A 27,577-nucleotide genomic window follows, 5' to 3' on the forward strand; every position below is an offset into this window, starting at 1 on the left:
TGCCTTGGCTGGCCCAGACAGACATTCAAGGGGTGGATGATACCACAATTTGGCTGTGATTGACGCAAGTGAGTTCTCCTTTGAGGGCGGCCCTGGGGAAAGACAGGACGGGCTGACAGGTCGAGGGGTTCCACCAAGTAGAATTCGTAAATCAGAGGCAGTACAGGATAGGCCGATTTGGGGACGCCGGAACGCAGAGACAACAGTCGGCCGGTGGATGCAGTTGGAAGAAGAATAGCCAGACAAACATCGCCTGACCCCCCCCCCCAACCTTTCCCTCCCCCACTCTCCCGTGTAGTCTAGGTTGCGTTGTCGTGAAGTCTTGTCGTTTCCCCATCACGTCACCCGTTTAGTGTTGTATGTCCCAAACAGGTTTTTGTTTCCTTAACACGAATGTTGACATTATTTTCTTTTCCCATGTATGTATACAAAAACCAATAAAAAAAGAAAGTTTAAAAAAAAAAAAAAAAACTAATGGAGTTCTGGGGGGATTGCTGCTTTAAACAAATGTAACACGCTTAAGCATCAGGCTGAATTGGTTTAGGGGGTGCTTGTTAATCAAGGGTTTCCTCGAACCTTAGCCCACCGTGTCTTAGTCAGTGGATCAAGTATAGTTGGGGGAGGACATGGCAGGATCTGTTGTTCACATAAGATACAGTAGATCAAGTTCTTCTTCACACACATCTTAGTAAAGGCAAAAAATGCATTTTAATGCAATAAAACACCCTCTAAGAAAAGCATAAATCAGGCCCCTTTATGTTCAAGTGGAAGTGTAAACAAGACTGTTGACACGTAGGCATTTCTCAAGCGACATAATAAAAAATGAAAGCATAAAGCAAGGCTTCATTTAAAATGAAATCATTACAATACCGATCATGTAAAATCATGTTTCATTTTATTTTTTAAATGGCCGGCAGCTTGGCAAGTGGAAACCAAGCCACCATCTTATCTCCCTTTATCAGCGACGGCTTCATGATTTGGAAAGTGTACTCCATGTAATCACGTCAACAGCTTAATAAACTGTAAATATTTCCACCCATTAAAAAAAAAAAAAAAAAAAGGATAGGTGTTTGTTGTTTTCAAATGTTTCGCTGAAGCAGTGAATACAGATGGTGACCCACGAGCGGTACTGATTCTGCAAGTAAAGGCTGCCACACCGCATAGGACTACCAGCTGTGAATGGAGTATATGCAGAAAAGTGTGAAAATTGATGCATGACTGTGCTGACGCAGGGGAATTTTCAGTAAACAAGTGCTGAGGGTAAAATTGCCCTACTGGGGAAAAAGGAATTGCTGAGCTGTGTAAAAGGTATCCCAAAGTGTTAAGAGTGAATGCCATAATACCCAAAGTTGAGACTAAAAATTACTGAACTCAAGCAGAAAACCACATTATTTGGCTGAAGCGGAGGTATTGCACCTAGCAAGTAAATGGTGTAAAGCAAACAGAAGTTTTTTTACCTAGCAACTGCACATCCAGTATACCTAATGAGAGATTACACCTAGCAAGTAAATGGTGTAAAGCAAATAGAGATTTTTACCTAGCAACTGCACATCCAGTATACCTAATGAGAGAGAATGCATGCACAGGACTGCTGATATTGTAAAACTTACCCAAGAAAAAGAAAAAGTCTACAGAGATGCCAGTGAGAGCTACGACCTGTACAAGCAAAATATGCCCACCTGTAGGACTACCACAATTGGGGGTTATAGCAAATACAGTGGCAACAGCTGCAGTAGCGCCTCCTGAGGTCAGTAAGAAAATTACACCTGATAGCCCCAAAATGGAGGATAAGATGCAGCATTCCTGTAATGAACCCTACCCCACGGAAGAGTGGCCTTTCCAGTCCAATAAAGAGGAAGACATCTCTTACGGGGAACCCGAACCGAGTCACACCCACAAAACACCCCAAGAATGGTGGGGGTGCCTGAACTCGGCACGAACCAAAAAGACCGCTCTCTATGATGACGAATATGATCGGCAGGAGAAACAGCCGGAGCAGCAGATCACCAAATATTTCTATCAGCTAACGCAACTGCAAGAAAAGCCTGGCGTATACAATGAAGTCGCTGAAGTATCAAATAAAGAAGGAGACCCCAGTACTCCTGATGGGACGGAGTCATCCAAAAAGGCGGAAAAAGAAAAGCGGTTCTTCACCTACCGACATGTAGGTCGTCATAGTTATGAGTCCGCATTGTCACATGATCACATGATCACGTAGCCACGTCACAGATGGATGCGACTATCACATTAGACAATGTGTAATTGTAAACAAGTCATTCAACATGATCGTGTGTGACTATACATGTGTAATGTTTGCAACAATGGCATAAGTGTTATGTAACTGAACGTTACATGTGTGTCATTGTCACTTAATGTATTTTTGTGACAACAGTCATAATGTGTATGTACCCATGTTACAATATGTGTGAGTTTAGAATAAATGTTTGGCTTTAGCATCTGTTTTTGTGATGCTGCACATGATGCAGTGTTATTGTCAAGTAGTAATAATTTTGTCATAGTGTAAGGATACCAATGTTTACCTTTTTATTTGTACTTAGAAACAAGATTGCTGGAATATGCAGCAGCTGCCGCCGCTGTGTCCGCCACCGTCGCTATGCAGATACGGATTGCCAAGCGTTGAATCAATCCTGGGATGCTGAGGCACATACATCTCTGTGACACCGTTATATGGTAGTTCCCCGTTTGTTTTCCAGGAATCGGACTGAAGCAGGCACACAGGTTCTCTGTTTTCCCATACACACATGTTTGGACCATGTACATTAGGCAACATACCATTGTAGTTACCTCCACATTGCATGTGAGATTGTGGTACGCAGGGTTGTTGGTTTGGGTAGGAGACAGCACTCTGTGGGCATTGGTTGTAATGGGGATTACGTAAGAAGAAGCTGTTTAGCAGAAGATATGTTCCATGTTCTAAAGTAATCTTCATAGAATCCACAACTTTCCAGCAACAGTAGATTTCACCAGGCCGGGGGTAGACTCGTTGAAAACATTGATTCCTTGTTAAGTTGTAACGGACTGATAATTTCCATTGATTCGGATTTTTTTTTTCTTTGGAGTCATTATATTTGTCTTGTATAAAAGCATAAATTTGTCGTAAAGTAGCTTTCTTATCTTGCTGTAATTCTATTGCTTCAAAAATTAAAAATTTTAATGGTCGTCTCACAATTGAAGCCATGTCTTTTCCCTTGTAAATTCCAGTTAATAATGACAATTTGTAAGCTTCTCTTGCAAATACACAATTGGATACTTTTTATCAATGTGACGTGATTTTCAAGGTTACAAAACAAAAGGCACTTTTTCCAGCTTCAAAACTCCCACAACCAGGTGCTTATAAATACAAGCATGATCAAATAGTTCCGTTACACATCTTTATTTAATTATTAAAGATTAGTAATGCTATGTTTACCCAATTAATGTTCACCAAAAGTGTGTTTACTTTAGCTTTTTTACAAAAATGAGTGGGAACTAAGATCACTGTGTCCTTCTAACCATTATAACACACATATGCCAGAACAGATAGATACCACATTTTGTGTCACACATATAGTAAGGCAAAACACACAAATGTATATATTTTCACACACGTGTGTGATTGTGTATATATATATATACACACACACGTGTGTGTGTGTGTGTACATACACATACATACATACGTGTGTGTACATACCTACATATACACACACACACAAAGCCCCAGGCTCTGATGGGTTCTCAAACCTATACTATAAAAAATTTATCGGAGTCCTGGCTCCACATATGCTCCGGTTATTCAACGGAGTGTTAGCGGGAGAGCCCTTCTCTGAACAGATGCTCCAGGCGTCGATTTCCTTGATTCATAAAGGGGACAAAGACCCCACAAATTGTCAAAGTTACCGGCCAATATCATTGATTAATACAGATGTCAAAATCTACTCCAAATTACTGGCCAATCGTTAAAGCGTCATCCTGCCGAGGCTTATCTGTCCGGACCAAGTTGGCTTTATTACAAATAGACAGGCGGCCGATAACACCAGACGGATTGTGGATATAATTGATTTTGTGGAAGCCAACGGGGTCCGGAGTGTGGTTCTTAGCCTGGACGCGGAGAAGGCCTTTGACAGGATTGACTGGCCATACTTGGAGTCCACGCTTGGGGCATTTGGGTTTGGGGACAAATTCCGGGGGGCAATAAAAGCACTTTACAATGCGCCAGCAGCGCGGGTGATGCACCAGGGGTTCCCCTCAGAGCTGTTTCCAATTAAAAGTGGTACGAGACAGGGCTGCCCGTTATCGCCCTTGTTGTTCGCCCTATGCATCGAACCATTAGCAGCCCAAATTCGCAGAAATACAGATATCACTGGAGTACAAATACACTCTCAAGAACACAAAGTGGCTTTGTATGCAGACGATATCATTCTAACCCTGACCAAGCCGCTAATCTCGCTACCTAACCTGTTCGGGCTTCTAGAGCAATTTGCCCAGATCTCAGGGTTTAAAATCAATCAAAATCTGAGGCACTAAGCCTTAATATCCCTCGAGAGATGGAGAAGCTGATCGATCTCAACTTTGAGTTTAAATGGCGACCCTCCTCCATAAGGTACCTAAGGGTGCAAGTCACAAAAAAGATAGGCTCCTTATATCAAGCAAATTACCCCAGCCTATTGAAGACTCTAAAAAAGGAATTACAAGATTGGGCGGCATATGGTATCTCATGGCTAGGACGGACCTATAGCGTCAAGATGAACATCCTCCCCCGGATTCTATACCTGTTTCAGACTCTCCCGGTACCCGTGGTGCGGGCAGATATCATGGGCCTTCAAAAAGCAATATCGAAATTTATTTGGAAGGGGAAAAAACCACGGATAAACGCCAAATTGATGCAGAAAGCCAAGGAGGGGGGGGGGGGTCTAGCTGTCCCGAGTATTATGTCCTACTACAAAGCGGCACAATTGTGCCAAATCACACAATGGCATGGAGACGCGGAGCTCAGGCGATGGGTGGCACTGGAGAAGGAGATGTGTGCCCCTCTTGAGCTCGGGGACCTAATCTGGTACCCGAGGATACGGGTCAAGGACATAAACAAACCACTGACCTCTGTGCTCAACTCGCTCTCAGTCTGGGAAGCATCTAAAAGTAATCGCTCGCTAACTTCCAAACACACACTTATGGCTCCCTTATATGGTAACCCGGACTTTGCTCCTGGACTAGCAGGCAAGAGTTTCCCATTGTGGCGCAAATTAGGATTGAGGAGGTTGAAGGATCTGGAGGGTAGTAACACAATTAAATCTTTTGAGCTACTAAAGTCGGAAACGGACATCCCCAATGCAGAATTTATTAGGTACCTCCAGGTCCGGGCATTTTACAACGTACACCCGGTGAGACCACCATTAACTAATTTTGAATGGCTCTGCGTGGGAGGTACAGACACGCGGGGACTGATTTCTGCTTTATACAGAGATGTGGTCGGTAATGGCAAGGACGATGCAGACAAACCCAGATTTATGGCCCAATGGGAATCAGATTTACAGTGCACTTTAGAGGACGAGGACTGGACAGCAATATTTAGGGCAGCAGCTAGTAGCTCCATCTGCACGACATTAAAGGAGAACTCATATAAGGTAATGTTGCGCTGGTATCTCACCCCAGTTAGATTGGCTAAATTCATCCCGGGCTCTTCCCCGCTCTGCCCCAGGCGGTGCGGGGAACGGGGGGACTTGGTACACATGCTGTGGTCTTGCCTGAAAATAGTACCCATTTGGACTCAGATTAGAGATTGGCTACAGAGGATCTTTTTGGGCCTCCAAATTGAGCTTGACCCATGGCTGTTTTTATTAGGCAAACCCACAAAGGAGGTTTCACGCTCGGGGAACAAATTAATAGCACATTTTGCAACAGCAATGAGGTGCGAAACTGCAGCATTGTGGAATCAGAATGCAACTCCATCACTAGCAAAGATCAGGAACAGAATGTGGTTCATATGCCGGATGGAAAAATTAATGAGCCTAGTTAATGACTCCGGTGATAAATTCCAAAAAGTCTAGTTGCCTTGGCTGGCCCAGACAGACATTCAAGGGGTGGATGATACCACAATTTGGCTGTGATTGACGCAAGTGAGTTCTCCTTTGAGGGCGGCCCTGGGGAAAGACAGGACGGGCTGACAGGTCGAGGGGTTCCACCAAGTAGAATTCGTAAATCAGAGGCAGTACAGGATAGGCCGATTTGGGGACGCCGGAACGCAGAGACAACAGTCGGCCGGTGGATGCAGTTGGAAGAAGAATAGCCAGACAAACATCGCCTGACCCCCCCCCCCAACCTTTCCCTCCCCCACTCTCCCGTGTAGTCTAGGTTGCGTTGTCGTGAAGTCTTGTCGTTTCCCCATCACGTCACCCGTTTAGTGTTGTATGTCCCAAACAGGTTTTTGTTTCCTTAACACGAATGTTGACATTATTTTCTTTTCCCATGTATGTATACAAAAACCAATAAAAAAAGAAAGTTTAAAAAAAAAAAAAAAACTAATGGAGTTCTGGGGGGATTGCTGCTTTAAACAAATGTAACACGCTTAAGCATCAGGCTGAATTGGTTTAGGGGGTGCTTGTTAATCAAGGGTTTCCTCGAACCTTAGCCCACCGTGTCTTAGTCAGTGGATCAAGTATAGTTGGGGGAGGACATGGCAGGATCTGTTGTTCACATAAGATACAGTAGATCAAGTTCTTCTTCACACACATCTTAGTAAAGGCAAAAAATGCATTTTAATGCAATAAAACACCCTCTAAGAAAAGCATAAATCAGGCCCCTTTATGTTCAAGTGGAAGTGTAAACAAGACTGTTGACACGTAGGCATTTCTCAAGCGACATAATAAAAAATGAAAGCATAAAGCAAGGCTTCATTTAAAATGAAATCATTACAATACCGATCATGTAAAATCATGTTTCATTTTATTTTTTAAATGGCCGGCAGCTTGGCAAGTGGAAACCAAGCCACCATCTTATCTCCCTTTATCAGCGACGGCTTCATGATTTGGAAAGTGTACTCCATGTAATCACGTCAACAGCTTAATAAACTGTAAATATTTCCACCCATTAAAAAAAAAAAAAAAAAAAGGATAGGTGTTTGTTGTTTTCAAATGTTTCGCTGAAGCAGTGAATACAGATGGTGACCCACGAGCGGTACTGATTCTGCAAGTAAAGGCTGCCACACCGCATAGGACTACCAGCTGTGAATGGAGTATATGCAGAAAAGTGTGAAAATTGATGCAAGACTGTGCTGACGCAGGGGAATTTTCAGTAAACAAGTGCTGAGGGTAAAATTGCCCTACTGGGGAAAAAGGAATTGCTGAGCTGTGTAAAAGGTATCCCAAAGTGTTAAGAGTGAATGCCATAATACCCAAAGTTGAGACTAAAAATTACTGAACTCAAGCAGAAAACCACATTATTTGGCTGAAGCGGAGGTATTGCACCTAGCAAGTAAATGGTGTAAAGCAAACAGAAGTTTTTTTACCTAGCAACTGCACATCCAGTATACCTAATGAGAGATTACACCTAGCATGTAAATGGTGTAAAGCAAATAGAGATTTTTACCTAGCAACTGCACATCCAGTATACCTAATGAGAGAGAATGCATGCACAGGACTGCTGATATTGTAAAACTTACCCAAGAAAAAGAAAAAGTCTACAGAGATGCCAGTGAGAGCTACGACCTGTACAAGCAAAATATGCCCACCTGTAGGACTACCACAATTGGGGGTTATAGCAAATACAGTGGCAACAGCTGCAGTAGCGCCTCCTGAGGTCAGTAAGAAAATTACACCTGATAGCCCCAAAATGGAGGACAAGATGCAGCATTCCTGTAATGAACCCTACCCCACGGAAGAGTGGCCTTTCCAGTCCAATAAAGAGGAAGACATCTCTTACGGGGAACCCGAACCGAGTCACACCCACAAAACACCCCAAGAATGGTGGGGGTGCCTGAACTCGGCACGAACCAAAAAGACCGCTCTCTATGATGACGAATATGATCGGCAGGAGAAACAGCCGGAGCAGCAGATCACCAAATATTTCTATCAGCTAACGCAACTGCAAGAAAAGCCTGGCGTATACAATGAAGCCGCTGAAGTATCAAATAAAGAAGGAGACCCCAGTACTCCTGATGGGACGGAGTCATCCAAAAAGGCGGAAAAAGAAAAGCGGTTCTTCACCTACCGACATGTAGGTCGTCATAGTTATGAGTCCGCATTGTCACATGATCACATGATCACGTAGCCACGTCACAGATGGACGCGACTATCACATTAGACAATGTGTAATTGTAAACAAGTCATTCAACATGATCGTGTGTGACTATACATGTGTAATGTTTGCAACAATGGGATAAGTGTTATGTAACTGAACGTTACATGTGTGTCATTGTCACTTAATGTATTTTTGTGACAACAGTCATAATGTATATGTACCCATGTTACAATATGTGTGAGTTTAGAATAAATGTTTGGCTTTAGCGTCTGTTTTTGTGATGCTGCACATGATGCAGTGTTATTGTCAAGTAGTAATAGTTTTGTCATAGTGTAAGGATACCAATGTTTACCTTTTTATTTGTACTTAGAAACAAGATTGCTGGAATATGCAGCTGCTGCCGCCGCTGTGTCCGCCGCCGTCGCTATGCAGATACGGATTGCCAAGCGTTGAATCAATCCTGGGATGCTGAGGCACATACATCTCTGTGACACCGTTATATGGTAGTTCCCCGTTTGTTTGCCAGGAATCGGACTGAAGCAGGCACACAGGTTCTCTGTTTTCCCATACACACATGTTTGGACCATGTACATTAGGCAACATACCATTGTAGTTACCTCCACATTGCATGTGAGATTGTGGTACGCAGTGTTGTTGGTTTGGGTAGGAGACAGCACTCTGTGGGCATTGGTTGTAATGGGGATTACGTAAGAAGAAGCTGTTTAGCAGAAGATATGTTCCATGTTCTAAAGTAATCTTCATAGAATCCACAACTTTCCAGCAACAGTAGATTTCACCAGGCCGGGGGTAGACTCGTTGAAAACATTGATTCCTTGTTAAGTTGTAACGGACTGATAATTTCCATTGCTTCGGATTTTTTTTTTCTTTGGAGTCATTATATTTGTCTTGTATAAAAGCATAAATTTTTCGTAAAGTAGCTTTCTTATCTTGCTGTAATTCTATTGCTTCAAAAATTAAAAATTTTAATGGTCGTCTCACAATTGAAGCCATGTCTTTTCCCTTGTAAATTCCAGTTAATAATGACAATTTGTAAGCTTCTCTTGCAAATACACAATTGGATACTTTTTATCAATGTGACGTGATTTTCAAGGTTACAAAACAAAAGGCACTTTTTCCAGCTTCAAAACTCCCACAACCAGGTGCTTATAAATACAAGCATGATCAAATAGTTCCGTTACACATCTTTATTTAATTATTAAAGATTAGTAATGCTATGTTTACCCAATTAATGTTCACCAAAAGTGTGTTTACTTTAGCTTTTTTACAAAAATGAGTGGGAACTAAGATCACTGTGTCCTTCTAACCATTATAACACACATATGCCAGAACAGATAGATACCACATTTTGTGTCACACATATAGTAAGGCAAAACACACAAATGTATATATTTTCACACACGTGTGTGATTGTGTATATATATATATATACACACACACACACACGTGTGTGTGTGTGTGTACATACACATACATACATACGTGTGTGTACATACCTACATATACACACACACAAAGCCCCAGGCCCTGATGGGTTCTCAAACCTAAACTATAAAAAATTTATCGGAGTCCTGGCTCCACATATGCTCCGGTTATTCAACGGAGTGTTAGCGGGAGAGCCCTTCTCTGAACAGATGCTCCAGGCGTCGATTTCCTTGATTCATAAAGGGGACAAAGACCCCACAAATTGTCAAAGTTACCGGCCAATATCATTGATTAATACAGATGTCAAAATCTACTCCAAATTACTGGCCAATCGTTAAAGCGTCATCCTGCCGAGGCTTATCTGTCCGGACCAAGTTGGCTTTATTACAAATAGACAGGCGGCCGATAACACCAGACGGATTGTGGATATAATTGATTTTGTGGAAGCCAACGGGGTCCAGAGTGTGGTTCTTAGCCTGGACGCGGAAAAGGCCTTTGACAGGATTGACTGGCCATACTTGGAGTCCACGCTTGGGGCATTTGGGTTTGGGGACAAATTCCGGGGGGCAATAAAAGCGCTTTACAACGCGCCAGCAGCGCGGGTGATGCACCAGGGGTTCCCCTCAGAGCTGTTTCCAATTAAAAGTGGTACGAGACAGGGCTGCCCGTTATCGCCCTTGTTGTTCGCCCTATGCATCGAACCATTAGCAGCCCAAATTCGCAGAAATACAGATATCACTGGAGTACAAATACACTCTCAAGAACACAAAGTGGCTTTGTATGCAGACGATATCATTCTAACCCTGACCAAGCCGCTAATCTCGCTACCTAACCTGTTCGGGCTTCTAGAGCAATTTGCCCAGATCTCAGGGTTTAAAATTAATCAATCAAAATCTGAGGCACTAAGCCTTAATATCCCTCGAGAGATGGAGAAGCTGATCGATCTCAACTTTGAGTTTAAATGGCGACCCTCCTCCATAAGGTACCTAAGGGTGCAAGTCACAAAAAAGATAGGCTCCTTATATCAAGCAAATTACCCCAGTCTATTGAAGACTCTAAAAAAGGAATTACAAGATTGGGCGGCATATGGTATCTCATGGCTAGGACGGACCTATAGCGTCAAGATGAACATCCTCCCCCGGATTCTATACCTGTTTCAGACTCTCCCGGTACCCGTGGTGCGGGCAGATATCATGGGCCTTCAAAAAGCAATATCGAAATTTATTTGGAAGGGGAAAAAAACACGGATAAACGCCAAATTGATGCAGAAAGCCAAGGAGGGGGGGGGGGTCTAGCTGTCCCGAGTATTATGTCCTACTACAAAGCGGCACAATTGTGCCAAATCACACAATGGCATGGAGACGCGGAGCTCAGGCGATGGGTGGCACTGGAGAAGGAGATGTGTGCCCCTCTTGAGCTCGGGGACCTAATCTGGTACCCGAGGATACGGGTCAAGGACATAAACAAACCACTGACCTCTGTGCTCAACTCGCTCTCAGTCTGGGAAGCATCTAAAAGTAATCGCTCGCTAACTTCCAAACACACACTTATGGCTCCCTTATATGGTAACCCGGACTTTGCTCCTGGACTAGCAGGCAAGAGTTTCCCATTGTGGCGCAAATTAGGATTGAGGAGGTTGAAGGATCTGGAGGGTAGTAACACAATTAAATCTTTTGAGCTACTAAAGTCGGAAACGGACATCCCCAATGCAGAATTTATTAGGTACCTCCAGGTCCGGGCATTTTACAACGTACACCCGGTGAGACCACCATTAACTAATTTTGAACGGCTCTGCGTGGGAGGTACAGACACGCGGGGACTGATTTCTGCTTTATACAGAGATGTGGTCGGTAATGGCAAGGACGATGCAGACAAACCCAGATTTATGGCCCAATGAGAATCAGATTTACAGTGCACTTTAGAGGACGAGGACTGGACAGCAATCTTTAGGGCAGCAGCTAGTAGCTCCATCTGCACGACATTAAAGGAGAACTCATATAAGGTAATGTTGCGCTGGTATCTCACCCCAGTTAGATTGGCTAAATTCATCCCGGGCTCTTCCCCGCTCTGCCCCAGGCGGTGCGGGGAACGGGGGGACTTGGTACACATGCTGTGGTCTTGCCCGAAAATAGTACCCATTTGGACTCAGATTAGAGATTGGCTACAGAGGATCTTTTTGGGCCTCCAAATTGAGCTTGACCCATGGCTGTTTTTATTAGGCAAACCCACAAAGGAGGTTTCACGCTCGGGGAACAAATTAATAGCACATTTTGCAACAGCAATGAGGTGCGAAACTGCAGCATTGTGGAATCAGAATGCAACTCCATCACTAGCAAAGATCAGGAACAGAATGTGGTTCATATGCCGGATGGAAAAATTAATGAGCCTACTGCTGCGGCCAAGTTTATTCGAGCATTTGCCCGTTCTTGGACGCAGCAGTAGCCTGGCGCGCGCCGGAGGGTGACGGGCGCGCGCCGAAGCAGCGGAAGAGCGCCCTCCGATCGGGGCGCTCTCCCTACCGCTGCCGGGTCTGCCGGGTCCCCCGGAACCCCCTGCCGCCGTCCCCCACATCGCGGGACACCAGGGCTCCCTCGGGGAGCCCTGGACGCGCGTGCAGGGGGCGCATGCTCCCGAAGACGCGTGACCGCGCGTCGGTGACGCGCGGCACGCCGAGGGGCGGCCACTAGCAAGCCGGGAAATCTCCCGGCTTGTGGATCTGGCCGCACTGCGATTAAGTGTGTCGCCAGTGTAGTTAATGACTCCGGTGATAAATTCCAAAAAGTCTAGTTGCCTTGGCTGGCCCAGACAGACATTCAAGGGGTGGATGATACCACAATTTGGCTGTGATTGACGCAAGTGAGTTCTCCTTTGAGGGTGGCCCTGGGGAAAGACAGGACGGGCTGACAGGTCGAGGGGTTCCACCAAGTAGAATTCGTAAATCAGAGGCAGTACAGGATAGGCCGATTTGGGGACGCCGGAACGCAGAGACAACAGTCGGCCGGTGGACGCAGTTGGAAGAAGAATAGCCAGACAAACATCGCCTGACCCCCCCCCCCCAACCTTTCCCTCCCCCACTCTCCCGTGTAGTCTAGGTTGCGTTGTCGTGAAGTCTTGTCGTTTCCCCATCACATCACCCGTTTAGTGTTGTATGTCCCAAACAGGTTTTTGTTTCCTTAACACGAATGTTGACATTATTTTCTTTTCCCATGTATGTATACAAAAACCAATAAAAAAAGAAAGTTAAAAAAAAAAAAAAAAAACTAATGGAGTTCTGGGCGGATTGCTGCTTTAAACAAATGTAACACGCTTAAGCATCAGGCTGAATTGGTTTAGGGGGTGCTTGTTAATCAAGGGTTTCCTTGACCCTTAGCCCACCGTGTCTTAGTCAGTGGATCAAGTATAGTTGGGGGAGGACATGGCAGGATCTGTTGTTCACATAAGATACAGTAGATCAAGTTCTTCTTCACACACATCTTAGTAAAGGCAAAAAATGCATTTTAATGCAATAAAACACCCTCTAAGAAAAGCATAAATCAGGCCCCTTTATGTTCAAGTGGAAGTGTAAACAAGACTGTTGACACGTAGGCATTTCTCAAGCGACATAATAAAAAATTAAAGCATAAAGCAAGGCTTCATTTAAAATGAAATCATTACAATACCGATCATGTAAAATCAAGTTTCATTTTATTTTTTAAATGGCCGGCAGCTTAGCAAGTGGAAACCAAGCCACCATCTTATCTCCCTTTATCAGCGACGGCTTCATGATTTGGAAAGTGTACTCCATGTAATCACGTCAACAGCTTAATAAACTGTAAATATTTCCACCCATTAAAAAAAAAAAAAAAAAAAGGATAGGTGTTTGTTGTTTTCAAATGTTTCGCTGAAGCAGTGAATACAGATGGTGACCCACGAGCGGTACTGATTCTGCAAGTAAAGGCTGCCACACCGCATAGGACTACCAGCTGTGAATGGAGTATATGCAGAAAAGTGTGAAAATTGATGCAAGACTGTGCTGACGCAGGGGAATTTTCAGTAAACAAGTGCTGAGGGTAAAATTGCCCTACTGGGGAAAAAGGAATTGCTGAGCTGTGTAAAAGGTATCCCAAAGTGTTAAGAGTGAATGCCATAATACCCAAAGTTGAGACTAAAAATTACTGAACTCAAGCAGAAAACCACATTATTTGGCTGAAGCGGAGGTATTGCACCTAGCAAGTAAATGGTGTAAATCAAACAGAAGTTTTTTTACCTAGCAACTGCACATCCAGTATACCTAATGAGAGATTACACCTAGCAAGTAAATGGTGTAAAGCAAATAGAGATTTTTACCTAGCAACTGCACATCCAGTATACCTAATGAGTGAGAATGCATGCACAGGACTGCTGATATTGTAAAACTTACCCAAGAAAAAGAAAAAGTCTACAGAGATGCCAGTGAGAGCTACGACCTGTACAAGCAAAATATGCCCACCTGTAGGACTACCACAATTGGGGGTTATAGCAAATACAGTGGCAACAGCTGCAGTAGCGCCTCCTGAGGTCAGTAAGAAAATTACACCTGATAGCCCCAAAATGGAGGACAAGATGCAGCATTCCTGTAATGAACCCTACCCCACGGAAGAGTGGCCTTTCCAGTCCAATAAAGAGGAAGACATCTCTTACGGGGAACCCAAACCGAGTCACACCCACAAAACACCCCAAGAATGGTGGGGGTGCCTGAACTCGGCACGAACCAAAAAGACCGCTCTCTATGATGACGAATATGATCGGCAGGAGAAACAGCCGGAGCAGCAGATCACCAAATATTTCTATCAGCTAACGCAACTGCAAGAAAAGCCTGGCGTATACAATGAAGCCGCTGAAGTATCAAATAAAGAAGGAGACCCCAGTACTCCTGATGGGACGGAGTCATCCAAAAAGGCGGAAAAAGAAAAGCGGTTCTTCACCTACCGACATGTAGGTCGTCATAGTTATGAGTCCGCATTGTCACATGATCACGTAGCCACGTCACAGATGGACGCGACTATCACATTAGACAATGTGTAATTGTAAACAAGTCATTCAACATGATCGTGTGTGACTATACATGTGTAATGTTTGCAACAATGGGATAAGTGTTATGTAACTGAACGTTACATGTGTGTCATTGTCACTTAATGTATTTTTGTGACAACAGTCATAATGTATATGTACCCATGTTACAATATGTGTGAGTTTAGAATAAATGTTTGGCTTTAGCGTCTGTTTTTGTGATGCTGCACATGATGCAGTGTTATTGTCAAGTAGTAATAGTTTTGTCATAGTGTAAGGATACCAATGTTTACCTTTTTATTTGTACTTAGAAACAAGATTGCTGGAATATGCAGCTGCTGCCGCCGCTGTGTCCGCCGCCGTCGCTATGCAGATACGGATTGCCAAGCGTTGAATCAATCCTGGGATGCTGAGGCACATACATCTCTGTGACACCGTTATATGGTAGTTCCCCGTTTGTTTGCCAGGAATCGGACTGAAGCAGGCACACAGGTTCTCTGTTTTCCCATACACACATGTTTGGACCATGTAAATTAGGCAACATACCATTGTAGTTACCTCCACATTGCATGTGAGATTGTGGTACGCAGTGTTGTTGGTTTGGGTAGGAGACAGCACTCTGTGGGCATTGGTTGTAATGGGGATTACGTAAGAAGAAGCTGTTTAGCAGAAGATATGTTCCATGTTCTAAAGTAATCTTCATAGAATCCACAACTTTCCAGCAACAGTAGATTTCACCAGGCCGGGGGTAGACTCGTTGAAAACATTGATTCCTTGTTAAGTTGTAACGGACTGATAATTTCCATTGCTTCGGATTTTTTTTTTCTTTGGAGTCATTATATTTGTCTTGTATAAAAGCATAAATTTGTCGTAAAGTAGCTTTCTTATCTTGCTGTAATTCTATTGCTTCAAAAATTTAAAATTTTAATGGTCGTCTCACAATTGAAGCCATGTCTTTTCCCTTGTAAATTCCAGTTAATAATGACAATTTGTAAGCTTCTCTTGCAAATACACAATTGGATACTTTTTATCAATGTGACGTGATTTTCAAGGTTACAAAACAAAAGGCACTTTTTCCAGCTTCAAAACTCCCACAACCAGGTGCTTATAAATACAAGCATGATCAAATAGTTCCGTTACACATCTTTATTTAATTATTAAAGATTAGTAATGCTATGTTTACCCAATTAATGTTCACCAAAAGTGTGTTTACTTTAGCTTTTTTACAAAAATGAGTGGGAACTAAGATCACTGTGTCCTTCTAACCATTATAACACACATATGCCAGAACAGATAGATACCACATTTTGTGTCACACATATAGTAAGGCAAAACACACAAATGTATATATTTTCACACACGTGTGTGATTGTGTATATATATATATACACACACACACACACACGTGTGTGTGTGTGTGTACATACACATACATACATACGTGTGTGTACATACCTACATATACACACACACACGTGTATGTGGGTATATATATACATATATACACATATATACACATATATATATATAGACATACATACATACATACACATACATACATACGTGGGTGGGTGTATATATATATATATATATATATGTACACACACACATTTATAATACATGTCATTCAATCAACACATTTCTAAAAGGTAAACTCTGAAACATCAATTCAAATGTAGTAAGTATGATTATGACATTAATACATAAAGTGTGGATGTTGCATATTAGGCCTACTATTAATGAATGTACATATTAATGTTCAAAGGCAAATAAAATGATGGTAATCATTTCATCTAACGTGAACTGTATGTACTTTTGAACACTGTGTACTAGCATTTTTAATGAGTAATTATGTATGTAACATAATTATTTAATAATCATGTCGCCAGTATGAATTGGAAATGTTGGGCATTACAGTAGTCTATGTGCAAATGAGTGTTGGCTTACAATTGTATGTACATTTATATATTATACCCTTTACACAAGTAGAATATGTCATTAAATACACGTATCATAATGCTACTACATGTATGAATGCAAAAAATAGGCAATTGAGCTAAATACATATTCACAACACACTTAAAACAAACATCAAGACAACATGAAACTATTTTGTTGAATAAGAACACAAAACTATATAGATTATAAAAAAAAAATATTTTGTCATTTTAATTTGTGAACGAGTAACTGGCCTGTTTGATGGCTCACTTTCATGTGTTTGTGGCTTAACACCTCTTTTAGTTGTTATTTTTTTCGGGGTAATGACTGCTGCACTTTGTGTCTGAACAATTGCTGCACCACTCTGGCCTGGGTAGACACTGTAACAATTGAAGGCTGGTTATAGACAAGGCCACTTTGGGCCTGGATAGACACTGGAAGAATTTGAGGCTGGTTATAGACATGTGTACCGTGTGCCTGGGTAGACACTGGAACAATTGGAGGATGGTTATAGACAAGTCCACTTTGGGCCTGGGTAGACACTGGAAGAATTTGAGGATGGTTATAGACATGTGTACCTTGTGCCTGGGTAGACACTTGAACAATTGGAGGATGGTTATAGACAAGTCCACTTTGGGCCTGGGTAGACACTGGAAGAATTTGAGGCTGGTTATAGACATGTGTACCTTGTGCCTGGGTAGACACTGGAACAATTGGAGGATGGTTATAGACAAGTCCACTTTGGGCATGGGTAGACACTGGAAGAATTTGAGGATGGTTATAAACATGTGTACCTTGTGCCTGGGTAGACACTGGAACAATTGGAGGATGGTTATAGGCAAGTCCACTTTGGGCCTGGGTAGACACTGGAAGAATTTGAGGCTGGTTATAGACATGTGTACCTTGTGCCTGAGTAGACACTGGAACAATTAAGGATGGTTATAGACAAGTCCACTTTGGGCCTGGGTAGACACTGGAAGAATTTGAGGCTGGTTATAGACATGTGTACCTTGTGCCTGGGTAGACACTGGAACAATTGGAGGATGGTAATAGACAAGTCCACTTTGGGCCTGGGTAGACACTGGAAGAATTTGAGGCTGTTTATAGACATGTGTACCTTGTGCCTGGGTAGACACTGGAACAATTAAGGATGGTTATAGACAAGTCCACTTTGGGCCTGGGTAGACACTGGAAGAATTTGAGGCTGGTTATAGACATGTGTACCTTGTGCCTGGGTAGACACTGCAACAATTGGAGGATGGTTATAGACAAGTCCACTTTGGGCCTGGGTAGACACTGGAAGAATTTGAGGATGGTTATAGACATGTGTACCTTGTGCCTGGGTAGACACTTGAACAATTGGAGGATGGTTATAGACAAGTCCACTTTGGGCCTGGGTAGACACTGGAAGAATTTGAGGATGGTTATAGACATGTGTACCTTATGCCTGGGTAGACACTGGAACAATTGGAGGATGGTTATAGACAAGTCCACTTTGGGCCTGGGTAGACACTGGAAGAATTTGAGGCTGGTTATAGACATGTGTACCTTGTGCCTGGGTAGACACTGGAACAATTGGAGGATGGTTATAGACAAGTCCACTTTGGGCCTGGGTAGACACTGGAAGAATTTGAGGATGGTTATAGACATGTGTACCTTGTGCCTGGGTAGTCACTTGAACAATTGGAGGATGGTTATAGACAAGTCCACTTTGGGCCTGGGTAGACACTGGAAGAATTTGAGGATGGTTTTAGACATGTGTACCGTGTGCCTGGGTAGACACTGGAACAATTGGAGGATGGTTATAGACAAGTCCACTTTGGGCCTGGGTAGACACTGGAAGAATTTGAGGATGGTTAACGACATGTGTACCTTGTGCCTGGGTAGACACTGGAACAATTGGAGGATGGTTATAGACAAGTCCACTTTGGGCCTGGGTAGACACTGGAAGAATTTGAGGATGGTTATAGACATGTGTACCTTGTGCCTGGGTAGACACTGGAACAATTGGAGGATAGTTATAGACAAGTCCACTTTGGGCCTGGGTAGACACTGGAAGAATTTGAGGCTGTTTATAGACATGTGTACCTTGTGCCTCGGTAGACACTGGAACAATTGGAGGATGGTTATAGACAAGTCCACTTTGGGCCTGGGTAGACACTGGAAGAATTTGAGGATGGTTATAGACATGTGTACCTTGTGCCTGGGTAGACACTGGAACAATTGGAGGATGGTTATAGACAAGTCCACTTTGGGCCTGGGTAGACACTGGAACAATTGGAGGATGGGTATACACAGGTGCACTTTGGGCCAGGGTAAAGACAGGTGCACTTTGGGCCTGGGTAAAGACAGGTGCACTTTGGGCCAAGGTAGAGACAGGTGCACTTTGGGCCTGGGTAAAGACAGGTGCACTTTGGGCCTGGGTAAAGACAGGTGCACTTTGGGCCTGGGTAAAGACAGGTGCACTTTGGGCCTGGGTAAAGACAGGTGCACTTTGGGCCTGGGTAAAGACAGGGGCACTTTGGGCCTGGGTAAAGACAGGTGCACGTTGGGCCTGGGTAAAGACAGGTGCACTTTGGGCCTGGGTAAAGACAGGTGCACTTTGGGCCTGGGTAAAGACAGGTGCACTTTGGGCCTGGGTAAAGACAGGTGCACTTTGGGCCTGGGTAGACAGTGTAATATTTGTAGCCTAGTTATAGACATGTGTACCTTGTGCCTGGGTATAGGCTTGAAGACTTTGTGGCTGCTTCAAGACAGGTGTACCTTGTGCCTGGGTAGACACTGGAACAATTAAGGATGGTTATAGACAAGTCCACTTTGGGCCTGGGTAGACACTGGAAGAATTTGAGGCTGGTTATAGACATGTGTACCTTGTGCCTGGGTAGACACTGGAACAATTGGAGGATGGTTATAGACAAGTCCACTTTGGGCCTGGGTAGACACTGGAAGAATTTGAGGATGGTTATAGACATGTGTACCTTGTGCCTGGGTAGACACTTGAACAATTGGAGGATGGTTATAGACAAGTCCACTTTGGGCCTGGGTAGACACTGGAAGAATTTGAGGATGGTTATAGACATGTGTACCTTATGCCTGGGTAGACACTGGAACAATTGGAGGATGGTTATAGACAAGTCCACTTTGGGCCTGGGTAGACACTGGAAGAATTTGAGGCTGGTTATAGACATGTGTACCTTGTGCCTGGGTAGACACTGGAACAATTGGAGGATGGTTATAGACAAGTCCACTTTGGGCCTGGGTAGACACTGGAAGAATTTGAGGATGGTTATAGACATGTGTACCTTGTGCCTGGGTAGTCACTTGAACAATTGGAGGATGGTTATAGACAAGTCCACTTTGGGCCTGGGTAGACACTGGAAGAATTTGAGGATGGTTATAGACATGTGTACCGTGTGCCTGGGTAGACACTGGAACAATTGGAGGATGGTTATAGACAAGTCCACTTTGGGCCTGGGTAGACACTGGAAGAATTTGAGGATGGTTAACGACATGTGTACCTTGTGCCTGGGTAGACACTGGAACAATTGGAGGATGGTTATAGACAAGTCCACTTTGGGCCTGGGTAGACACTGGAAGAATTTGAGGATGGTTATAGACATGTGTACCTTGTGCCTGGGTAGACACTGGAACAATTGGAGGATAGTTATAGACAAGTCCACTTTGGGCCTGGGTAGACACTGGAAGAATTTGAGGCTGTTTATAGACATGTGTACCTTGTGCCTCGGTAGACACTGGAACAATTGGAGGATGGTTATAGACAAGTCCACTTTGGGCCTGGGTAGACACTGGAAGAATTTGAGGATGGTTATAGACATGTGTACCTTGTGCCTGGGTAGACACTGGAACAATTGGAGGATAGTTATAGACAAGTCCACTTTGGGCCTGGGTAGACACTGGAAGAATTTGAGGCTGTTTATAGACATATGTACCTTGTGCCTCGGTAGACACTGGAACAATTGGAGGATGGTTATAGACAAGTCCACTTTGGGCCTGGGTAGACACTGGAAGAATTTGAGGATGGTTATAGACATGTGTACCTTGTGCCTGGGTAGACACTGGAACAATTGGAGGATGGTTATAGACAAGTCCACTTTGGGCCTGGGTAGACACTGGAACAATTGGAGGATGGGTATACACAGGTGCACTTTGGGCCAGGGTAAAGACAGGTGCACTTTGGGCCTGGGTAAAGACAGGTGCACTTTGGGCCAAGGTAGAGACAGGTGCACTTTGGGCCTGGGTAAAGACAGGTGCACTTTGGGCCTGGGTAAAGACAGGTGCACTTTGGGCCTGGGTAAAGACAGGTGCACTTTGGGCCTGGGTAGACAGTGTAATATTTGTAGCCTAGTTATAGACATGTGTACCTTGTGCCTGGGTATAGGCTTGAAGACTTTGTGGCTGCTTCAAGACAGGTGTACCTTGTGCCTGGGTAGACACTGGAACAATTAAGGATGGTTATAGACAAGTCCACTTTGGGCCTGGGTAGACACTGGAAGAATTTGAGGCTGGTTATAGACATGTGTACCTTGTGCCTGGGTAGACACTGGAACAATTGGAGGATGGTTATAGACAAGTCCACTTTGGGCCTGGGTAGACACTGGAAGAATTTGAGGATGGTTATAGACATGTGTACCTTGTGCCTGGGTAGACACTTGAACAATTGGAGGATGGTTATAGACAAGTCCACTTTGGGCCTGGGTAGACACTGGAAGAATTTGAGGATGGTTATAGACATGTGTACCTTATGCCTGGGTAGACACTGGAACAATTGGAGGATGGTTATAGACAAGTCCACTTTGGGCCTGGGTAGACACTGGAAGAATTTGAGGCTGGTTATAGACATGTGTACCTTGTGCCTGGGTAGACACTGGAACAATTGGAGGATGGTTATAGACAAGTCCACTTTGGGCCTGGGTAGACACTGGAAGAATTTGAGGATGGTTATAGACATGTGTACCTTGTGCCTGGGTAGTCACTTGAACAATTGGAGGATGGTTATAGACAAGTCCACTTTGGGCCTGGGTAGACACTGGAAGAATTTGAGGATGGTTATAGACATGTGTACCGTGTGCCTGGGTAGACACTGGAACAATTGGAGGATGGTTATAGACAAGTCCACTTTGGGCCTGGGTAGACACTGGAAGAATTTGAGGATGGTTAACGACATGTGTACCTTGTGCCTGGGTAGACACTGGAACAATTGGAGGATGGTTATAGACAAGTCCACTTTGGGCCTGGGTAGACACTGGAAGAATTTGAGGATGGTTATAGACATGTGTACCTTGTGCCTGGGTAGACACTGGAACAATTGGAGGATAGTTATAGACAAGTCCACTTTGGGCCTGGGTAGACACTGGAAGAATTTGAGGCTGTTTATAGACATGTGTACCTTGTGCCTCGGTAGACACTGGAACAATTGGAGGATGGTTATAGACAAGTCCACTTTGGGCCTGGGTAGACACTGGAAGAATTTGAGGATGGTTATAGACATGTGTACCTTGTGCCTGGGTAGACACTGGAACAATTGGAGGATGGTTATAGACAAGTCCACTTTGGGCCTGGGTAGACACTGGAACAATTGGAGGATGGGTATACACAGGTGCACTTTGGGCCAGGGTAAAGACAGGTGCACTTTGGGCCAGGGTAAAGACAGGTGCACTTTGGGCCTGGGTAAAGACAGGTGCACTTTGGGCCAAGGTAGAGACAGGTGCACTTTGGGCCTGGGTAAAGACAGGAGCACTTTGGGCCTGGGTAAAGACAGGTGCACTTTGGGCCTGGGTAAAGACAGGTGCACTTTGGGCCTGGGTAAAGACAGGTGCACTTTGGGCCTGGGTAAAGACAGGTGCACTTTGGGCCTGGGTAAAGACAGGGGCACTTTGGGCCTGGGTAAAGACAGGTGCACGTTGGGCCTGGGTAAAGACAGGTGCACTTTGGGCCTGGGTAAAGTCAGGTGCACTTTGGGCCTGGGTAAAGACAGGTGCACTTTGGGCCTGGGTAAAGACAGGTGCACTTTGGGCCTGGGTAGACAGTGTAATATTTGTAGCCTAGTTATAGACATGTGTACCTTGTGCCTGGGTATAGGCTTGAAGACTTTGTGGCTGCTTCAAGACAGGTGTACCTTGTGCCTGGGTATAGTGTTGACCATTATTGGACAATGTCTTACAGCCAAGGGAAGTTAGTTCTGTTTCAGTATTTGACAATTTCCTTTTTTTGACCTTTTAGGTGCCTTTTGAAGATTATCATCTGTACTAGATGTCTGCATTGGTTCAACCCTCATTGGTGATTTAAGATTAAAGCTTCTTACTTCGGATATGTCATCACTCGATACATTTAACACCTCAGTTTCTGGTGACAAAATGGCAGCATAGAAAGAGCCTTCATTGTTGCCGCTAAACTGCCCTTAATTTCCTGTAGAGTCTGGTTGAAGATTATTCACTAGTAGTAGAGTGTTCACAAGTGTTTTGAATGTGTTATTCATGATATGCAATTCTTCTGGGATTTTTAGGATGATCTGTTTCATTTGCCGCATTTCTGATGCCATAGATTGGTGTACTCCCATTAGTTCCTGATGGTGGGTATTTTGGATTAATATCATCCTTGATTCGGACGCATCAATTGCTGCCAAACGGTCTTGTTGATGCCTGGCATGTTGTAATCGACGTGCTTCGGTTAATACAGAACTGTGATGTTCAGGAGATTCAATTTCTATGTATTAAAGATAAAAATTGCTATTAACATTTGACAGTGTTAACATGTTTTAATGTCAGCATGTGTTTGTAAAAACTATTAGATGTTACATAATAAAAAATTATTCTAAACAAAAACCTTTGTCAAGTAGCTTTCTCTGTGGCATTATTCAGAAACAGTTAAACATGATTAATTGAGTGAATGGTGACATGTGTCTTGATGAAAATTATTATGCACATAACCATTATCATAAATAGTTATTCTGACACCCCCTGCAACATAATCAACATATTTAGAAAGGGGATTGCATCAAAAAAAAAATGTCTACATTGTAGTGACATCTTTCCTTTGCTACATTATGCTGCTGGATTTGGTAGCAGTGACATCACCAAGTCTGAAAGCACAAACACAGGCTGTCCTGCATCATTTCACAACCAACTGGGGTGCCATGGATTATCAAAATGTGTGTGTTTATTTTCATGTGTGTGTACGTTTTAAAAGGATGAACAGTGCAAGTGACAACATTGAGATTACAGAAGCACAAAGTTTTGGAGACTGTTTAACCATCATTTTGACAAAACATGATTAACATCCAACACAGACACACACAGACACACACCTAATAGTGTAGTTGAAGTTCAATACACACATGCTTCTTCACAGTTGATAAAAAAAACATAAGATACGACAAGATGGGTTGCTTGTGTCTGTGTGCAGAAAGAAGACCAGTGCAATCATAGTTAAGCACAAACTACCTGCATTTTCAGTGCAGCGCCCTACACTATTGTGCTCACTGTCTTTTCATGGCATAAATAATGTTTACATACACACTTTAGGCAAACATGGTTAGCATGTAATATTATAACCTAATGAATGGTGGTGATAGGCCATATTTTGAAGCACATGAAAGATACACTATGTTTAAATAAATGTTACTATACCAAGTGTACTCCATTTTTGCCAAACACAACAATTTTGTGTGTATGTAATGTTGAACATAAAATACGAACATTAGTGTAGTAAATATATGCATTTCCTAAAATATTAAAGAATATTTGTATTTGAGATGTAAACTTTCATAGTGACCTTACATAGTAGCAAAGTTTATCATTTTCACAGCCTAATTTTTGAGCCATTACTTCACAAACCATGTTATCTGTTTGTGACATTTATGAGTGCAACATCATTTGTCAAGTTGCTATTAATAAGTATGGCCATATCACCAACATGTGCATGTGATCTATGTTCATCCATATGTTTGTTGTTACGTTAAAATAAACACAATGTATAATCATAACATTATAGCCTCACCTTCAAGTAGTGATGATGCCAAAGAAGAATCAGATGTGGCCACCTCTTCTTGTGTATTGTGATGCACAGGTGTAACTATAGGAATAAACAAAAACATAAATTTGACAAGAATACTTTTGTTAATGATAGAAGCTTAACTGGAAGTATTTAAGAGGAATGAAAAGGTTATGATTGTATGAAGCCTTATTTTAATTATTAAAGTAATATAAGTAATGATTCTTTGACATTAATTGATAAGATACAACATCACAGAAATGGTTCTTGTACAGTTTGTCAATATCCGATATGTTAACATTTACACAATATTACAAGACATTTTTTAGTCTGTCACATTCTATACAACATTTTTCAACACAACATGAAATATAGAGAAATTATTGACCTGGTGGAAAAGATTCGCCATAAACGCCTATATCTCTGTCACCAGGCAAACCAGATATTACAACTGGTAACAATTTCTCTCGCAACATCTCCTCCAAAGGGGTTAATATTAGAGGTGATGCCGGTGGTCCACCTCCAGTCCCGGAAGCATGTCTCCGCCCAAATTGAATGGCGTCCTTTAAATTTCTTCAGATATCGTCAAACCTTTTTTTTACAATTTTTTAGTGTCCGGACCTGATTTCCACATGCTGACACAGATAGACGAATATCCTCCCATAATTGTCGATGAATTGTGGAACTGGTCCTGCCTTTCAATATAATACAATAATGGAGTACTATTAATTCTCTGTTTTGTTAAGTTCACAGAAAAGATTGCAATAATGAACACATTGAAAAAATGCAAATTTATCTGACATGTGTCGCACACAAACGAAAACATACATTGGTATACATCAAAATATAGAGATAATAGTGAAAATGTTGAATGATAGTCAGAAGATGAAATAATACAGACATCATTGACAATAATGCTTTATGACAGACATGCAGAACCCCAGGGTTAAAAAGCAGCAAACAGGGCATGTTTTGGTTAACTACATACTTGTGCATAGCTGCCTCAATGAAGGTACCATTCATACTGAGGCAATAATTAAGGCATCTGGGGTGAACTGTTAATATCCGTAAAACATGCCCTTTATGTGGCTAACTGCAACATGAGTTGTGCAGGACTGCTGTAGGATTACATAATGTTATTTGTTGTAATGATGCATGAATCTGCCACATTCAAGCAGCTTACAATGTGTATTTTTGAGTGTCTTTGCTTTCAGACAATCAGCATAATGAACAACAGAGACAGGACAGGGTATTGGGCAAGAACTCACAGGCAACAGTTGACTCCTCCCCTCCATAAATGCAACATTTAAATTGAACATTATTTTGAATTAGGGGTGTGGTGGGGTGGGGTTTGGTGGGGTGGGGTGGGGTGGGGTTTGGTGGGGTGGGGTTTGGTGGGGTGTGGTTTGGTGGGGTGGGGTGGGGTGTGGTGCCTGGTTATGATAACTGTTACAACTCCATTTTGATTTTGATGTGTGCTGTGTGCGTTTTGTATTGTCTGTGTACCACCATTTTGTGTGCGTATAGCGAAAGTGTTGTGTGTGTACACAGAGGGAGAGGTAGAGTATGGATATAGAGATATGCAGTGTATGCCTCAATTGATTTTAAGTAATGTATGTCTAAAAATGGAGAGATTAAAATACATAAACATAACTATACAAACAGGCATATTTTACATGTCAATTTGATACCGCTAGACAACAATAGTAATAAGCTATGTCTACTGTGACATTCATGATAAATAATGCTGTTAAAGTCACTGTACTTTGCATGCGGCCTTAAACTAGTGGAGCAATGACATTAATAATAAATCTACATTACATAAATTGTGTGATGACATCAAATATTCAGTTGTAAGACAAACTGATAATGTTCATAAAAATATTATCTTCTCCCATTTATTACATGTATTCTATCTTGAAATACATGAACAACATTTACATACATACATAAGCTCCATTACATACTGACATAGATGCCATGTATTACATAAGACATACATGACGTTAATTAAATCACATGTATTTAAACATATTTATGCATAATCATAGCAGTACAATTTCTTACATAATCAATTAATAAATGTTCTTACCTAATAAATGACCACACAGCTGATCATATTTGGCCACAATGCCCGTCACAAGGGCTGTATTTTCAGCCGTATTAAAATTTTTATTTCGTTGCCCGCTTGTTTTTTTCCTCTGAGCCCGTGCAGCCTTGGCACGTAGCTGCTGCTGACTGGACTCCCCTTCTTCCAATGGAAGAGAATCCAGGAGCACTGCACCATCAGACACCCCACCACCACGACACACCCCACCACCACGCACCCCACCACCACGCACCCCACCACCACCAGCACACACCCCACCACCACGCACCCTCCACCACCATGCACCCCACCACCACCACTCCCCTTACTCACACAAGCACCACTCACCCTTGCATCACTCCCCTTACTCACACGAGCACTACTCACCCTTGCATTACTCCCCTTACTCACATGAGCACCACTCACCCTTGCATCACTCCCCTTACTCACACGAGCACCACTCACCCTTGCATCACTCCCCTTACTCACACGAGCACCATTCACCCTAGCATCACTCCCCTTACTCACATGGCTACTCACACGAGCACCACTCACCCTAGCATCACTCCCCTCTCTCACACGGCTACTCACACGAGCACCATTCACCCTAGCAACACTCCCCTTACTCACACGGCTACTCACATGAGCAGCACTCACACCAGCATCACTCTCCTGACTCACAGCACTCACCTCACCATCACCACTGACAACAGCATCACTCTCCTGACTCACATCACTCACCTCAGCATCACCACTCACCACAGCATCACTCCTCTGACTCCCACGCCTCCCATCCATACCTCTAGCACTCACAAGCAACACAAAAAAATGAAA

The 27,577-nt window shown here is 43.1% G+C and overlaps 1 long non-coding RNA gene across 2 annotated transcripts in view; it reads left to right on the plus strand.

Moving 5' to 3' along the window:
• Nucleotides 1-23,422, plus strand: part of LOC142496316 (uncharacterized) — a 43,044-nt gene extending 19,622 nt beyond the window's left edge. For both annotated transcript variants that reach the window (XR_012801951.1, XR_012801952.1), the window contains 4 exons: nucleotides 2,559-2,691; nucleotides 8,606-8,738; nucleotides 15,018-15,150; nucleotides 22,885-23,422. This is a non-coding gene — a long non-coding RNA (uncharacterized LOC142496316). The remainder of the gene's footprint in view (nucleotides 1-2,558; nucleotides 2,692-8,605; nucleotides 8,739-15,017; nucleotides 15,151-22,884) is intronic.
• The last annotated feature ends 4,155 nt before the right edge of the window (nucleotides 23,423-27,577 follow it).

Source organism: Ascaphus truei, chromosome 1 (assembly GCF_040206685.1).
Source record: "Ascaphus truei isolate aAscTru1 chromosome 1, aAscTru1.hap1, whole genome shotgun sequence".
Lineage (NCBI taxonomy): Eukaryota > Metazoa > Chordata > Amphibia > Anura > Ascaphidae > Ascaphus > Ascaphus truei.